General features: G+C 37.4%; 1 pseudogene; it reads right to left on the bottom strand.

Moving 5' to 3' along the window:
• Positions 1–571: 571 nt before the first annotated feature.
• On the bottom strand, positions 572–9980 carry LOC100617504 (beta-parvin-like; annotated as a pseudogene).
• Positions 9981–17305: the final 7325 nt, after the last annotated feature.

Here is a 17305-nt window from a genome sequence, read left to right as displayed (position 1 = left end):
AGATTATCCCTGATATACTATAAACTTCTTTCTTTCTAATTGAATACTGAAATACTGAAAGTAAATTCTACTATCACATAAAATCTGTGACCTATTTTTTCTTTCCTTCCTTCCTTCCTTCCTTCCTTCCTTCCTTCCTTCCTTCCTTCCTTCCTTCCTAGAAAAAGCAAGTTTAAAAGTAACTTCCAGACTCAGAAATTTTGGAGCTAAAATAGTGTGAAAGTGAGGAAGAACCAGTGAGTGTATTTGGACATGCTCAGAGATGCTGGGAGCTTCATCCTAGATCAGTACAGGTGGCCTCTGGTGGGAGCATAGTTTGATCTTTTACTATCCTAAGGGCAAAGCAGGAGGATGATCCAGTATTTGAAGGTGGGAAGGTCCCCAACTCCTGGCATACATTTCCAGTGGGCTTTGTTGCTTAACACCAAGGAGACAGTTCATTAACACCAAAGAGGAGAAAGAAAATTCCAAAGAATCATTAAATCAAGCAAGCATGTCTAAGGCAGAAAAGAGAGACTAAGTCATGGTTTCCCTTCAGGAAAATTTAGGAGTTTTGCATCAGCTTCTTGGATCACTTGATATTTTTGTACTTGGCTAATAGGTTTTATAAAACACTCAAGGTAAATGTGAGATCCAAGTTGATGTCAACTTCTAGCAAGCCTATTGTTTCCAGAGCCTTCCATATTACATGAGTTCAAAAGCAAATGAAATGTTGTGGACCTTCTGATCAAAATTTTCTAGAAATAAGTAGGAATCATGGAGAGGAATAAAATATCTTTTCAGCAGGCCCATGGACAAAATAAGATACCTGCCATCTACAAATTGTGCTTCCAGCTCCATTACCTCTGAGTTGAACTTACTGAGGTGTTTGTTCATAAACAGGATAAGAGACTTCTTCACTACATGGAGCTTCATGGGGAGTGTGGTCAAAGAGCATGGATGGCATCTCATCCAAATCTTCCCCTCATCATTTTGGTGATAGTGGGCAGCTCCTCTACTACATGGGTGGAATGCAACAGATTTTTTTTCTGTTATCGATGATTGTCATCTGCACTGACATATTCTCAGGGAGCCGGATTGGGGCTCTGAAGTGCATGGCCAAGGTGTCCAGATTGGTTCTTCCCATAGACTGAGTCAGGATTCCATTTGATTGGCCCAGCCATGGTGCCTCAGGACTTGATAAATCAATTCTAGGATGGTCAACAGCTTTTGCTACTGTTCTGTTTCTGACTGTGACACATTAGCCATGTTGAATTCACGACTGGCTTACTTTTTCAAAGCTTTGGTAGTACCTGCTTATTATGCAGGTTCTCTTCTAGATTCTTGATCATGATTCTCTCCTTTCACTAGAATATCATTACTATAGTCAGTTAAAACAGTTAATCCCTGAGTATTCCATTATACTTTCTAAGTCTATAAATTATAGTTGAGTTGATTTATTTTAGTGAATGGGAAGAACATATGATTTCTCACACTATTGAGGTGAAAAGGCCAGATACTCTAAAAAAAGAAACAATAATAATAATCATAATAGCCAATGTCCATTTGATATGAAAAATTCATTGATTATATGCATGCCATTTCTTTCTCTGAGTCTCAGATTTGTTACAATTACTTTTTGACACAATTTCCCCTCAACCCCCTGTAATACTCAGGAAGAGGACAAAGCACTTTCTACAGGCTTTTCCAAGTATATCAGTTTATGGATCTATAATGTCAAACCAGCATCAACAATAGCATAATGAAGTAATTTCAAAGGACTGCCTCAATAGTTGCTGCTAGGCAAAGGAAAAAAATGGAGTTATATCAAGTCAGAAATGAAAGCAACAACACTTTACCAGTTGGGTCGGAGCTATCACATCAACTCTCAGTGTGTTCAACCATGACCAATGCTGACTTAAGCTATAATACAAAGAGCAAGCTAAACGTCATATGTGCATTTTGATTCTGATCTAGTGCAGCTATTAAATGACTTTGAGAGTGACAGTCATAAACTATTGCAGAAGACAGAGGCCAAGATGAGTCATTATTGGAAGTGCCTTACCTAAGCAAAACTGAGGCAGGTGTTCTCTCCTTCAATTGCTACTGCATCTTGTCATTGTTGTTGTCGTCATCTTTGTTGTTGTTAAAGAATGGAGTCTGATCTTACGAGTTTTATTTCAAAATTAAGAAAATACTTCAGATCCCCTTAATTAAAATTAAGAAAAAGTGTGAAGATATATTCTTAAGAAACCTAGTGGACTTTGGAAGAAGCTGCTTATGACCTTTTTTGACGACAGGTCCAGTTACCTGAGTAATACTTGGCTGTGAAATACCACAGCTTTAGGAATTGAAAAAGTATTCTCATTTACTTAAAGAAATAATTCTTGAATATGAAGAATGTATGTAGCCTATTTAAAATTAAAGAGGGGCAGCTAGGTAGAATCATGGATAGAGCACCATTCCTTAATTGGGAGGACCTGAGTTAAAATCTAGCTTCATATACTTCCCAACTGTGTGACCCTGGACAAGTCACTTAACCCTAATTCCCTAACCATTATCACACTTCTGCCTGGAACTAAGACAAAAGGTAAAGGTATAGAAAAAAGGAAAGATTCTTTAGATTTTTTAATCAAATGACAGTAAAAAAGGGTTTAATTGTTAAGTATTAATTAATCTGCACATGTTTGCAATATGTATATATGTGTACATATATGTTTGTTTTTCCATAAATAGCGATATAGGTCTAACTATCTCAGATATCTAGACTTCCATTTTACAAATAAGTATAAAACTGAGGTCGGAGATTAGGAGATCAGAGGTAAAGTGATCTGTAAAAGCTCACAAAGATTTTAGTGGCAGAGATGCAATTTGAAAATAAGAAGCAAATAGACATTTGGAAGAGAAGAAGAAATATAAAATGCATAATGTTATTAACATCAATTAAGAGACAGAGGGCTATTAAGCATTAAAAATGGAAGGAGTCTTATAAGTCATGTGGTCCAACATCTTCATTTTAGAGATAAGGAACTAATGTCCTGAAAGGTTAAGGGACTCAGAAGTTACATAGGTAATAAGTGATGAGGGTAGGATTTGAAAGCTAGACATAAATATATCATTCAACAATATGAAAGAAAAGATGACAAATAAACTAAACAAAGTCATTTTGTATCTTATCTCTGTGCCTTCTCACAGCCTTTTCCCAATGCCCATATTACCTAGGACTTCATAGAGTCTCTATCTTCCTTTATGACATGTTCCAGATTGTATCGTTATTTTTTTAAACCCTTACCTTCTACCTTGGAACCAATACTGTGTATTGGTCCAAAGTGGTTCCAAGGCAGAAGAGTGGTAAGGGCTAGACAATGGGGGTTAAGTGACTTGCCCAGGGTCACACAGTTGGGAAGTGTCTAAGGCCATATTTGTACCTAGGTCCTCCCATCTCTAGGTCTGGTACTTAATCCACTGAGCTACTCAGCTGGCCCCCCAGATAGTACTTTTGCATGAAAATTTCCCTCTTCCTCAGTTGCTCATGTCATCTACCCCGAGATATCTTTAAAATTATTTTGTATAAATTTGTATTGATTATATTTACATTTGTTCTGTATAGATTTAAATTTGTTCATTGATTAGAATTAATTATTAGAATTAAATTAGAATAATTAATTAAAATAAATTAAATTAGAATAAAAAATTAGAATTAATGATTCTAGATTCTAAAAGACTATAAGGTTCTTTTGAGTAGGTATTGAATAGTGCTTGGCACATGGTAGGTGCTCAATAAAAATGTTTGCTTGTATATTAGAGTTTAGAGCAAACCATTAAACCCTCCTGGCTTTGACTTCCTCACCTGCAAAAATGAGTGGGTTTGATTGATGACTTCTACTAAATGCAGGTGTGACTCCACTTATACTGAGTTTCCTGGTTCTCTGTGATTATCAGGGTATTGTGGAAAATAAAATTCTGTAAGTGGACTTAGAAAATAAAGGATCAAATATCAGTCTTGTGTGACTGGGCAAATCACTAAACCCTCCTCATGTTGACTTCCTCATGTGCAAAAATGAGTGGGATCTATCAATGATTTCTATTGGGATATTGGAATCTTATCTTCTATGATCCTATGAAATTTGCCTGGAAGTCAGGAAAGACAAGCAGTTTAAATGGCTTGTTTAGACTCAAATTTATCATCTTGAAATAGGGTCTTCCTTGACTTTGCCTTCATAAGGACCTTCACTCAGAAATTATACTCAACTTGATTAGTTAAAGATGCTTATGCAGTCAGAGGAAGATCGAGCTGTTGCATAGAGGTTCGATTTCCAAATGAAAAACAGAAATACATGGAGAAGAATAATTGTTTATACTCAGAATATGTCTCTGGGAGTAATTTCAAAAGCACAACATGATTAGAATGAAATGAAAGCAGTTTCCCATGTAGTTACTTCCAACTGAAATATTTCTCACTCAATAGAAAGTAATTGAAACAGTTTCTTGTAAAAATCAAAGAAAGTTTTTTCAAGCTGAAAAATTGAATTAAATAAAGTGTTATATTTTCCCAGAGAAGTCAGAATAGTTGAGAGAGGAATGGAAAAATTTAGATAAGTATACGAAATTAGTGAATGAATTGTGGTGAGAAAGGATCTTTCCCATTTCATCCCAAGGTTGCCTTTTAGGATCATGAAAGAGATATTTAAATAAGTTGCCAAATTAAAGGATCACAAACTTTTGGGAATTCTGATTTCATTCTCAAGGACAAATTAAGCATCAGGTAGACTAACATCCTTATTTTATATTGAAGGAAAGCAATACTCAAAGTGATTACACTATTTCTCAAAGTCCTACAGCTAAGTGCCCCCAAACTATTTGAACCCAGGTTTCTTGATTCTAAATCAAATATTCCTTTACTGTATTCTTTCCAGGCAATGGCTGAGAATTATTATTATTATTCCAATTTTGGAAGAGGTCATGGCAGTTTCCTTGGAAAAAGAAAATCAAATAGTTAATATATGGAGCTCTTTTAAGATTCATTTATCAGAATCTTATTTTGATGTGAGGAAGAACAATATCATTAAATTGGGTACCAATCAAGTAATGTAATTGTTGGAATGAGATGCATATAACAAGAACCATCAACAGGAAAACCAATATTAAGAATTTAGACAAATAATGCTTAGGTCAAACATCATGATTACTGGAGCCCTTTTCATATATCTAATCTCCAATCCTATGAAAGTATGAATAACATAAAACATCAGTTGATTTTTATATAGCATTTTAACCCATTAAAATAAATATTTCACTTGTGTTATTTGGTGGGTGTGAGCCTTACAAAATGTCCAGTGTGGTTTAGTGGAAAGACTTCTGGGAGGAGAGCCACAGATGCTGAATTTCAATTGTTGTTCTATTATCTACTAACTTCTGTGACTGAGCCTTCTGAAGCATGGGAGGTAAGTGCTCTTATTATTCCTATTTTAGAGAGAAGGGGTTAATGATTTTCCTAGGCTCATCAACTTACATGTGCCTGATTAGGACTTAAACAGCAGGCTTCTTCTCTCCAAGGAGGGCCATTGAAAAATAACCAACTGTGTTTTCAAGATGAACTTCTAATCATTGTTAGAATCCTAAATCTAAATCTTGAAAGGACTTAAAAGGCCACCAAACCTAGTATTTCCCTTTTTATCCATGAGGTAGCTGAGGCCCATGAAGGCTAAATGACTTGCCTTAGTCACTTACCTACTCTTGACTAAGATCACAAAGGTAGTACATAATCACAGATTTATTTCAAATCCTTAGTAATAAAAGACCTTCACTTCTGATATTACCTTCTAATTTACTCTATATTTTTCTCATATATACCTATTTATTTACATGTTTCCAATTAGAATTTGAGTTCCTTGAGTACAAAGAATACTCTTGCAAATCCTTTGAACCTCTGGCATTTAACAAAATACCTGGAACATAGTAAGTACTTATTTTGTTTATTTGAAATTTTACCCACAGAAATATATAAATTAATTAATGATCTGTCCATATAGTGACCAATATATAGAACCCTACTTGGAAATCAATGATTGTTTGACTCACATTGAAAGTAAATCCTGATCAACTAATTCTTTTGGAGGTGTGATAGCAAGATTTGGAATAAATAACTTTTTTCCCCCTATGGGCAGGGATAACTATTATACCCCTTACTAGGGCTACTATTCAGCCACAAGGCAAGCAAAATGACCTCAAAAAGTGAAAGACCTTGGAATTGTAGAGTGGGGAGTGGGGAGAGTGGTCAGTATCTCTGTAGCAGATTATTTTTAGAGTCTTATTTCAGAGGATGCAATAGTAATGCTAAAAATTGGTTTCCTACCGAGATCCTTTCTCATTCCTCCATTATGATCTTTCAGGAACTTGGATGTGATAAGAAGCTATTCAACTTCCCCATGGTGCATCACCAACTTTTACCAGAGTAGCAGAAATGTCAAATTCATGGCTAGGAGCTGAGATCCAATTTCTACCTGCTTCTCAATGGTCACTGAAGAGTGGCTTTTTCCTTGTTCTCCCCTCCTCAAAATTCCATTATTTCTTTTCCCTACTGGGCCAAAAAGAAAATGGAATCAATCTTCATTTACCTGCAGGTACAGATGATCTCAATAAAGATAATATTTTTGTAGCTTTAAAGTAATATCTATCTCTTTATGCTGTTTTCTCTTTGGGAAATAATTGAGTTTCCATCACCTCTACCAAAATTCCTTTCACAACCCCCATCTACCTAATTTGATTAAAAAATATCAGTCAACATGCATTTAATAAAGTTCCATTTATATGCATGTCATTGCTAGATCCCTAAATTGATAGAATCAGTGGTTCATCTCCCAAAAAACTATATATCAAGGAGCTAGATGATCATAAATGGGGAGCTTAATTTTATTTATTTTTTTTTATTTTCACTCAGGAAAATGAACAAACATTACTAGTTGTTGGAGAGGTGTTATGCATAGAAAGGTCTTTTGTAAGTGTTAGGAAGATCTGGATTCAAATTGAGGATCTGATACATAAAGGCTGTTTAACCATATCAAATGCATTTACCTTCTCTGTGTTTTGGGTAACTCTATAAACATAAGTTAAAGAGAAATTATTTACCTTTGTTGGTAGAGGGACTTCTGTCACACCGGAGTTCTCTATTTCAAAGAAATTGCAAGCCCAGTTCCTATCTTTAAGATTTTTTTTCTAAGCAAAAATGCAATGAAAGGAATATAAAGAAGACAACAGCCCCCAAATGTGGGACCTTGACTGAGCCTTGCATAAATCCCAAATATGCAAACTATATGCAAAGTAACAGGGAAGATAATATATGAACAAGGAGATTTTTTTATTAACCAATAATAACAAAACAAATGTGAGAGAATAGATAATACTGGGGGACCCTCTTCAACCAGGAAACTTCAGCATATCCAACTGATGACAGTGAAGGTCTCTGAAAACCAAGCACTGTATTGTTGGGAGGGGAGAGTTGCTTTGCTTTGGAAATGACTCTGAAAACCAAATAATGTCAAGAATGTCATATTTGTGAAAATTGCCAGAGGCTCAATGGTCTTCCTGATGTGATCATTGACATTTGGAAGGGCATTTGATAAGAAAGTCCAGATTTCAATGCTGGTTGCTGTGGAAACCTGGCCTAATGGTTGTGTTCTCTAACTCTTTTTCTTTTGAAAATGACTTTAATTTCTATTTCAAAATGTAAAGTTGCTAGTGAGAGGAATGATATCAATTGTTGTATTTGATTTGGTGTCTATTATTCTTGATTGCTTGTTCTGCTGCTTTTGTTACACTTCTTAAAAATAAATCATAAGATTTCTTCATTGCCGCCCCTATTCATTTAAGTAATGTGCCTTATACCTTGAAATTCAGTGTGCTTTCTGATGCATTGCATTTTACTGGAAAGACCACTAACTCCCTAGCCAAAGGGCTTGGGTTCTGCCTCGGCCACTTAAGCCATGAGTTACCTTTGATAAGTCATTTAATCTCCATGGCCTCATATCCCTTCTACCTCCAGATCTCTATTCTTTAGATCCTACACATGGCCTGATTTAGATAAAGTTGATGATAATCCATAATGCAAGGGAGAAATGTTTTTTTTTTTATTATTACTGGAAGCAGTACTAGATATGGAACCATGCAAAAAGTGGAGTTCATATTCCAACACAGGTACTTGCTAGCTGTGTGACTTCGGGGCAAGTTATTGATCTCTGAGTTTGATTATCTATTTTGTAAAGCAATAATAATAGTTCCTATTTTCAGAGTTCTTGTGGAGATCAAATGCAATCCTGGGAGAAGAGAGATTATATACTTGGAATTAAAGTAAAGAACAAGGAGCAATGTGTACAAGCTGCAAAGAGGGAAACTCTTTAATGATGACAGATGGAAGATGGAATGGTTTGCTTTGGGAGATAGATGGTGCCTTCTCTTTGGATGACTTCTGTAATGTCGGGATGACTGCTGCATTTGCTGTAAGCTGTAGAGTGGCAGTTCTTTGACATTTTGAGCAAGGTGATCTCTGAGATGTCTTCTAAATCTGTGATTCTCTGACTTTAGGTAAAGGTCTTTCTAAACCATGAAGTGACTGACTTATCAAAGGTAAGTATTATCAGGGATAAATCATGGTAAATGATTGACACTCATTTCTCTGAAAAAAAAATCCACCAGGCCCTAAACTATCAAGGGTGGCTCAAAGCAGCTGTAGTAGGCAACACGATACATTTCAAGTCTAAGGTTAATTATCCACATTTTCTTGTGTATGCCTTTATCTGAACAAACCATGCCCTGATTTGTTGTATTAGCTGATTTTCTAGGTGGAAACAGTATTACTCAAAATGTAGCAATGCAAGTGAGTAGGACCTGAGACTAATACCTTCTTTGTTACAATGTGTGATAGAGTGAAGCCAGACATAGGAAGACTAACCTAAATCCAAGACACTCTTCTTACACATCCTGGAAGTCTGATCCCAGAAGTATCATTTCATGTCTGCCTCCCCAAACACCTACCTAATCTTATAAATTGCATAGAAGATGGGGCAGCTGGGTGGCTCAGTGGATTGAGAGCCAGGCCTAGAGACGGGAGGTCCTAGGTTCAAATCTGATCTCGGATACTTCCTAGCTGTGTGACCCTGGGCTTGATCCCCTTTGCCTAGCCCTTACCACTCTTCTGCCTTGAAGCCAATATACAGTATTGACTCCAAGATGGAAGGTAAGGGTTTTAAAAAAAGTAAAAAATATAAATTCCATAGAAGAAAACCATGCATATCCATAAAGTCATATAGTCACTCAGCCAATGTCTGGAACCAGATCTTGTATCATCTTTAAATAGTAATAATAATAAACAGAAACCCTTACCTTCTCTCTTAGAATCAATATAGTTTATTGTTCCCAAGGCAGAAGTGACTTGCCCAGGGTCACACAGCTAGGAAATGTCTGAGGCCAGATTTGAACCCAGGACCTATAGACCTGATTCTTACTCCTTTGAACCACCTAGCTGCCCATGTACATATATCTTTTTTAAATCTGAAACTAGTGTACAAGTCAATATATCTCACTGTTTTTGGATATGATATAACTAACATTTATACATCAAGTTAAATTTTTACAAAGCCTTCCAGGGATGCTCATCTAATTTGGTGTCCACCTGGGACTAAACTATTCTCTGTGGCTCCAAGTAGCTATAGTAGGCTCAGTGGCACCATCCCAGTAAACCAACTCTAGCTGGTGAGCTCAACCACGTTGTGGAATGGATGTGAGCAGTTTGTTTCAATGGCCATGAAGGTAGCTGAAATAGGTTGTGTAAAGAACTTAGTGCTTGGTCTGACACCAGAGACATCAAGAGCCATCCTGAGCCATCAGCACTCATTCTGACCTTTGTCTTACCACTGGAAGAAAGAGTGAGGCTGATGACTCTCTGCCACTCTGTCACTTTTAAATTCAATTCGTGCATGAATTAAGGCATTACCCAACGATGTCATCGGTTCTCTTCAAACTACAAAGGACAAGGTACAGTCAGCATTTGTTAGCACTTTAAGGTTTGCAAAGAATTTTACAAATATCATTTCATTATACCCTCACAACAACCCTGGGAAATAGGTGCAATTGTTATTCCCTTATTAAAGATCAAGAAACTGAGGCATGTAAGTTTTAAGTAGCTTACCCAAGGTTTTACAACTATTAGGTGTCAAAAGTTGTTTTTGGGGGACAGCTGGATAGCTCAGTGGACTGAGAACTAGGTCTAGAGACAGGAGGTCCTAGGTTCAAATCTGGCTTCAGACTCTTCCTAGCTGTTTGACCCTGGGCAAGTCACTTAACCCCCATTGCTTTAAAAAGAAAAGTTTTCTTTTAGCTCAGGTTTTCCTGAAACAAAGTTCAAATATTCTATCTCTGTATCACTTGACTGACAAAATGAAATTATGTTAATCATTTTCAGCATGTCTTCAATGTGAAGAAAAAGCAAAACTTTAAAATAAAAATCCATCAGAAAAATTCCTTCTTTTATCATGGAACTATGAACTTTAAATTCTTTATTATTTTTTTTAAATTTAGGACCATATATTTGGAGTTGACTCAATCTTAAGAATCATCTCCAAATTTAAAAATAAAGGAGAAACTTGAGGTGCAAAAATGAAGTGATTTCTCCAAAGTTTCCAGATAGTAAAGATTTTTTTCATTTTCATATTTCTAGCTCATAAGGGAGGAATGCAGTACGTGTTGTTAGGAGTGTGACTTAGGGGATGTTACCAGATGGGTAGACTTGGACCAGTATCAGAAGATAACATGTTTGGGAAGTGCTCCTCTCACTGACCACCAATGAAAGAGGTGACCCTTCTAGAAGTGTGGTGGCCCCATATAGGGTTTCAGGGGACCTCATGTGGCCCGCGGGCCATAATTTGGGGACCCATGGCTTACCTGAACTTCAACCTGAAAGAACCATTGCTACAAAGCTCTCAATTGCTATTGGTGGAGGGAAGCAAATTCTGTTCTACCAATGTCAGTAGGTTCTAAACTGCCTATACCAGGCCAAAGAACCAAGGATGAAGAAAGTGGGACAGGTCACCAGCACAACACACCATCTACATAGTAAGTTGTATAATATTCCATTATGTCTGATGGAGAGTACACAGAAACCAGCATAGATAATTTCTGACTACTAACATAAAGAGCAAGAAAGAAACTTAGGGTAATGGACCATGAATTGCCCAGTATGGAAAGAAGCTGAGATATCCTAGGCATCCAATTCAGGTATATGAAGTTGGCAAGAAAAAAATAAAAACAGAAAAATACATAAAATAAAAAAGTCATTATAGGTTAAATCTGTGTCATTTTCCATGAATGAATATGAATCATTACATTGTTTTGTGCCAAATATTAGCTCCCACATCAGTCTTTGTCTAGAATTCTATCTTGTAACAAGTTGTATCCACATTAGAGAAGTGCGTCTCTTTGTTTCATCAACACTGTTTGATTATTAATAAGGCCACAGAGTATAAGAGTAGTAATCCTGATAGCTCTGATAAGCCTAAGAAAAGTGCAAAGTGCCTAGGTATGTTTGTTTAAGAAATACTTATTAACATAGAGTTTAGAAGAAAAAATAAATTCATCTAGGAGAACAAAAGACCAAGAATATAAAGAGAATGTAAATATATATGTATATATCTACATATATATCAGAAGGTGGCCTAGCTCTATCAGATCATAAATTGTATCATAAAATTGCAATCATCAAAACAATCTAGAACTGGGAGAGAAATAGAGTAGTAGATCAATGAAATAGGTTAGACATTCAACATACAGCAGCAAATGACCATAGTAACCTAATGTTTGACAAAATCAAAGATGGAAGCTTTCAGGAGGAAAAAATAAAACTAATTATCTGACAAAAACTGCTAGAAATACTGGAAAACAATATGGCAGAGCCTAAGCATAGATCACACCAAGATAAAGGCAAATCATAAAAAGTAGGGGAGCACAAAATAACTTACCTTTCAGACCAATGGTTAAGGAAAGAATTTATGCTCACACAAAATATAGAGAACGTTATGTGATATGAAATAGACAACTTTGATTATATTAAATTACAAGGTATTTTGCCTAAATCAAATCAATGCAACCAGAAGTAGAAGGGAAATGACACACAGGGGAAAAATTACAGCATGTCTATGACAAAGACATAATTTCTCAAAATAAAAGAGAACTGAGTCAAATTTAAAAGAATATAGGATATTCCCCAATTTGTAAATGTCAAAGGATATAAACAGGCAGTTCTTAGATGAAGAAATTTAAAATATCTTTAATTATTTGTAAAAATATTTCAAATAACTATTAGAGAAATGCCAGTTAAAATAACACTGAGAAGGGAATAAAACACAAACAGGTGACCATGGCTATGGAGGCCATAGACGTCAGCCATTGGGTTCAGGAATACTGAAGAGATCAGGTCCCTATGGCAAAGTAAGAAACACTTGAAGACTGTCATTCACCCACCAAATGACCACAAGAGAACATAATACTGGAGTGGCAGAACCAACAGAAGAGATGAAGTCGTGATCTGGCCCAGAACAGCCTAGAGAGGTAGCAAAGAGATATCTCACTGGGATAAGAGGAGATGGCATTGACCAAGTCTTGGCGGGCCTCAGATGCAATATAGCACAAGTTGTATAAGAAAGGGAACAGCTGGCTCAGTCCATCCTCAGCAAGGTAAGATCAGAAACCAACATAATACACAAGCAGAACATAGTGGGAAGAAAGTGTCCTGCACAATCCAGCCAGAACAAAAATCAAATGCAACCCGAACGATGTAGCAGTGGGAGGAACTCAGCCCAACCAAGTCTAGCTTAGGTTACATTGACTGGAACACAGTTCCTACTAGTTGAACTGAACAGACACACACGTCCACATAGCAGCCTAGTTAGGCCACCTCTGCAGAGTGCCTAATCTAAGATCCTGAAGGCTGAGCTGACCCCAGGCATAATAGAAGCATGGAATGATACTTCCTTCAGTCCAGGAATGGGGCTAAGACTGGAAGTTTGCTGATCATGTCTTTCTGCCTCTCGACACTTAGATTAACTAGTATAATAGGAAATATCTTCATTCTTCAGGCTTCTTTACATGAAGAATTGAGAGAATCCCAAGTGATCATCTAAGCCAAGCAGGTCTTTTTACAGGTGAAGAAACAGGTGTTAAGACAAAGGAAGTGATTCATCCAAAGTAAAAGAGCCAATGACTCACTGAGGAATGAAGATGAAACTGGCATATACTCCTAACCAATCAATGAACTAGCACTTATTAAATACTATTATAAGGAAGAGGGGGTTAGAGCAATTTTGCAGAGACATGAGGCTAACAGGGAGAGAATTCTAGAATGGGAAAGTAAAGGACACACAGTTAAGTGAGATTTAGGGGTCTTTCTCTGGTTTTGATTTAGAGAGACTGGCTGCTTTTCCTCAGTGGCTGATGCTACCCTATACTACCCTGATTCTCTCCTGTTTTGCTGTCTGGCTGCCCTACTGCTCTGCTACTCTGCTGTCCTACTTGTTTTGCTCATAGGTTTTATTCACTGCAGTTCCTGGTGATTCTGAACCATCTGCAATGATTGTGAGACCAGACCTGGGTCCTTTTGGATCTAGGACCTTCTCTGGGCCTGTCAGACTTACACAGAACTTTTCCTTAAAATTAGCTAATGGGGGATGAGTTTAGCTTAGTCAAAATCAGGGACTGGGGATTTAGGCAGGGAGGGAGGATTAGAGTAGGAAAAATCACTCTGAAGAAATCTCTGTGAAGAGATATTTGACCCTGGGTTATTAGTTAGACAATTGGCTTTAGGATGTTCTGCCTTGCTCTTTTTTTTTTAAATTAAAACCTACTTCCCACTTCACTGAGTGGTCTGTGTGTGTCATCTTAGAGTCAGTCACTCACATACAGTACTACTTCCAGTGACACAATCCTTTGCTTGGCACCTTAGAATGAGACGCCATGCAAAGGATTATGTGGCAGCACAATGGAAGACATCAGCATGGTCAGCAGCAATCTGGGGGAGGAGATTCTGCACTGTATATACTGATGCCCACTTAGGGTTAGGGTTAAAGTTAGGGTCTGAGGGACAGTGAACTGGCCCCCTGTGTGAAAAGTTTGGCGACCCCGATGTAGGCTTTCCCTTATGAATGTGCTAGAGCCAAACTGATTAGAGTCAAGCTATCAACATATTGCTGCAATTTGTAATTGGGGTACAAGGACTCAATTTGATGTGAGTTGATATTGTTTTCTTTGGTTGGCTAATGTAGCCTTGCTGCTGGTAGTCAAGGAGGTATTAAAGAGTGCTTAATGAGGTACAGGTCAATGAGTATGAGTTCCTGGTTTTTTTAACTTCTTTTGCATTCTAAGTGTAGTAGACCAAGGATGCAGTGGAAGTTATTTTATTTTGGTCAGATCATTTCTGGTTTGGAGGGGATTTAGAGATTATGGACATTAGAAAAAATATCTAGTTCACCATATGGCTCATGTAACCTCAAATTCTCTTCATTTCCATTTAATCCTTTTATCCATTAACAATTATTTCCATCTCTACCTTCAGAGTATCCCTTGCCTAGTCATCTTCTCCATTCATACAGCTTCTGCAGTGGCAGAGGCCCTCGATACCTCATACTCAGTCTTATAGTAAGCTTGCAGCTTAACTTCTTGACTCAAGTCTCTTTCCTTTTTCAGCCTATCTTCCATTCATCTGCTAAGATAAACTTCCCAAAATGCAAATCTGACCATGTCAATGCCTGTAGCCATGCTCAACAAACCCCAGTGGCTCCCTATTGCCTCCAGAATGAACAAATAGTTCTCTTTGGCAATACAGATGTTCAAAACCTGCCCCTTTCCTGACTTTCAAGGCTTCTTACTGCCCTTGGATGTTCCAAATATACTGAACTTCTTATTATTTTCAATACTTATCATTCCTATTTGACTATTATTTTTTAATTGACTTTCAAATTTATAATATTCTACTAAGTGCTTTCTATCCTTGGCTTCCTTTAAAAATCCATAGGGTTTTCAAGAAAGACCAGCACCTCTGGTATGAAGGATTGCTGAGCTCTTTTCAGAACTGTTTTTCTTCTTTGGAGTCTATTTGCTGCTCAGCTCTTACTGGTACTTCCAAGTTGCTATAGCATGCCTAGTAGCCATACCATGGTAAATCCATCTTGGTGGGTGGGCTACATCAAACAGATTATAACCACCAGGTTTCAAATCCAGTAATAATTCAGTGGCTGTCTATCCCAAGCAGATGAAGACTTATTCAGAGAGAAGGGACAAATGAGAAATATTTTTTCCAAAGGCTATTGAAGGCAGTGGAAGAGGGCACTGTATAATGCTTAGAACTTGGTTAGACATCAATGAAGCTAAGGTCATCTACTGCATCCCAAGCCATCACCAGTCATCTAATTTTTGTCTTGCCATTAGGTATTGATTAGTATAAGAGAGAGTGAGGTTGGCAATTTGGTACAGTTTTGCTTCACTTAAGTCCAATTTGTGCAGATATAAAAAGATATCATCAGTCATATCAGTTTGGTCCCCTTAGAATGTGAAAGACCCTTTTAAACTGAAGGAGGCTTTTCCTTTCAGCTCCCTATACCTGTGTTGGCAAACCTATTGCACTTGTGCCAAAGATGGCATGCAGAGATCTCAATAAATTCTGAGCTCCTGAATGCCTGGACTGTTTTAATTTCTTTTCTATTACTAGTGCTTAGCAAGATGTCTGGTAAAAAGCAGGTCTTTATGCTTATTTTTGGTAATAGTGATTATCATGATGATGATGATGATGATGAAGATTGGTATTTAACTTATTTTTCAGTCCATTAGTCCAGAAAGAATTACTAAATTAAGTGCAGAGCACTGGGCTAAGAAATGTTAAAGGGCTAGAAATGTTAAAGGGAAGGATGGAAGGAAGTGTGAAGATAGAATTAACTCTCCCTTTGTCTATTTTTAGTTAATCAAATCAAGAACTTAAAGTACCCCTACTTAGTAGCTCACTAACTATTAGGTAAGAGAGCTTACAAGTCACTTACTAGTTCATACCCTCAAAGGCCACAGGCACTTCCCTACCTTGGGCAGTTCTAGGTAAATTGGGAGACTGCAATTGGTTGCTATGAAGAGGGGAAGACAGGAAATCATGTGGAAAAAGAAGTATAAAAGAAGAGACCAACATGGTCTGGCTCTCTGGGTTTCCTTGATTTTGGAGAGGCTAGTTCTTTGTAGAGAATCTTCCTTGGGATTTTGCATTGCTAAGTAGAACTGAAGAGACATGCTTTTTCCTTGGAGTCATTCTGCATTGGTGGAACTCTAACTGAGGAATGCTGGGAAATCCATGTGGAGATTGGGATTGTGGGGAAGCCCCTGTCAAGGACTGAGGCAGACTTCATTGGAACAGCACTTAGGGTTGGTAGGCTAGAACAGGCTTTGTCTTCTTCCTATATTTCCCACTTTCACCATCACTCCCTTGTTGTAAATAAAAGCTACTAATAGTCATTTTGACTTAGAGTCTAATATTTTATAAATGGCAACCACTTTTATAACTCTTATATTGAGTCAAAGCCTAATTTAATTGTTACATTAATTGGCTAACCGTGTAGTTGAAAAAAATTCCCTCATATTCCTAATTAAACTATCCCTAAGTCAGTTCTGAGTAGCTAATTCTAGAGTTAAAAACCTACAACTATTGATCTGTTTGCTGCACAAAAGGGTAAGCCCTAAATCTTTTTTTTCCTTTCTTTTCCTCCTTCATCTGAAAACAGCTGAATAACCAACAATGGCTTGTTGCTGGTGTTTTTTTTTTCTTAAGCAACAATTAGCTGGCCCTCAGGACTTCACCTGGGGAGACCCTTCCACCCTCCTCCATTTCCCATCCATCCCTTGCCTTAGAAAGGAAGCAACTCTGCCCGCAATAAGCTTCCATTTCACAGCCCAGAATTGTTTAAGGCCTTTCCTGAAACCCCAGGTGTCTCTAGCATTAAGCTTAATAGGGAGGTGGAATACTAGGGACAGAAGTCAAAGGAAGCTACAGCAAAAATAACTTAAATTGCTCCTTTGATCCTGAAAGACTTTCAGAGTCATAAGGGCAAAATCCCAGCAATCTACCAAAGCCTTTTTGCCTCCCCCAGGCCAGCTCAGAGAAGTGACTCCCTGCCCACATGGTGGAATCAGGTAGTGGAAGCAAGTGGCTCTGGAGTTTTCACCCCTAGGAGAGAGGAGAAAGTCACCCTCTTAGCCAAGACTAATTAAGGGGTGCCTGTACTTACATCAAATTTAAAGAATGAAGAAG

Source organism: Monodelphis domestica, chromosome 1 (genome assembly GCF_027887165.1).
Source record: "Monodelphis domestica isolate mMonDom1 chromosome 1, mMonDom1.pri, whole genome shotgun sequence".
NCBI lineage: Eukaryota > Metazoa > Chordata > Mammalia > Didelphimorphia > Didelphidae > Monodelphis > Monodelphis domestica.
Note: the sequence above shows the minus strand (reverse complement) of the source record. Positions and strands in the feature narration are given on the sequence as shown.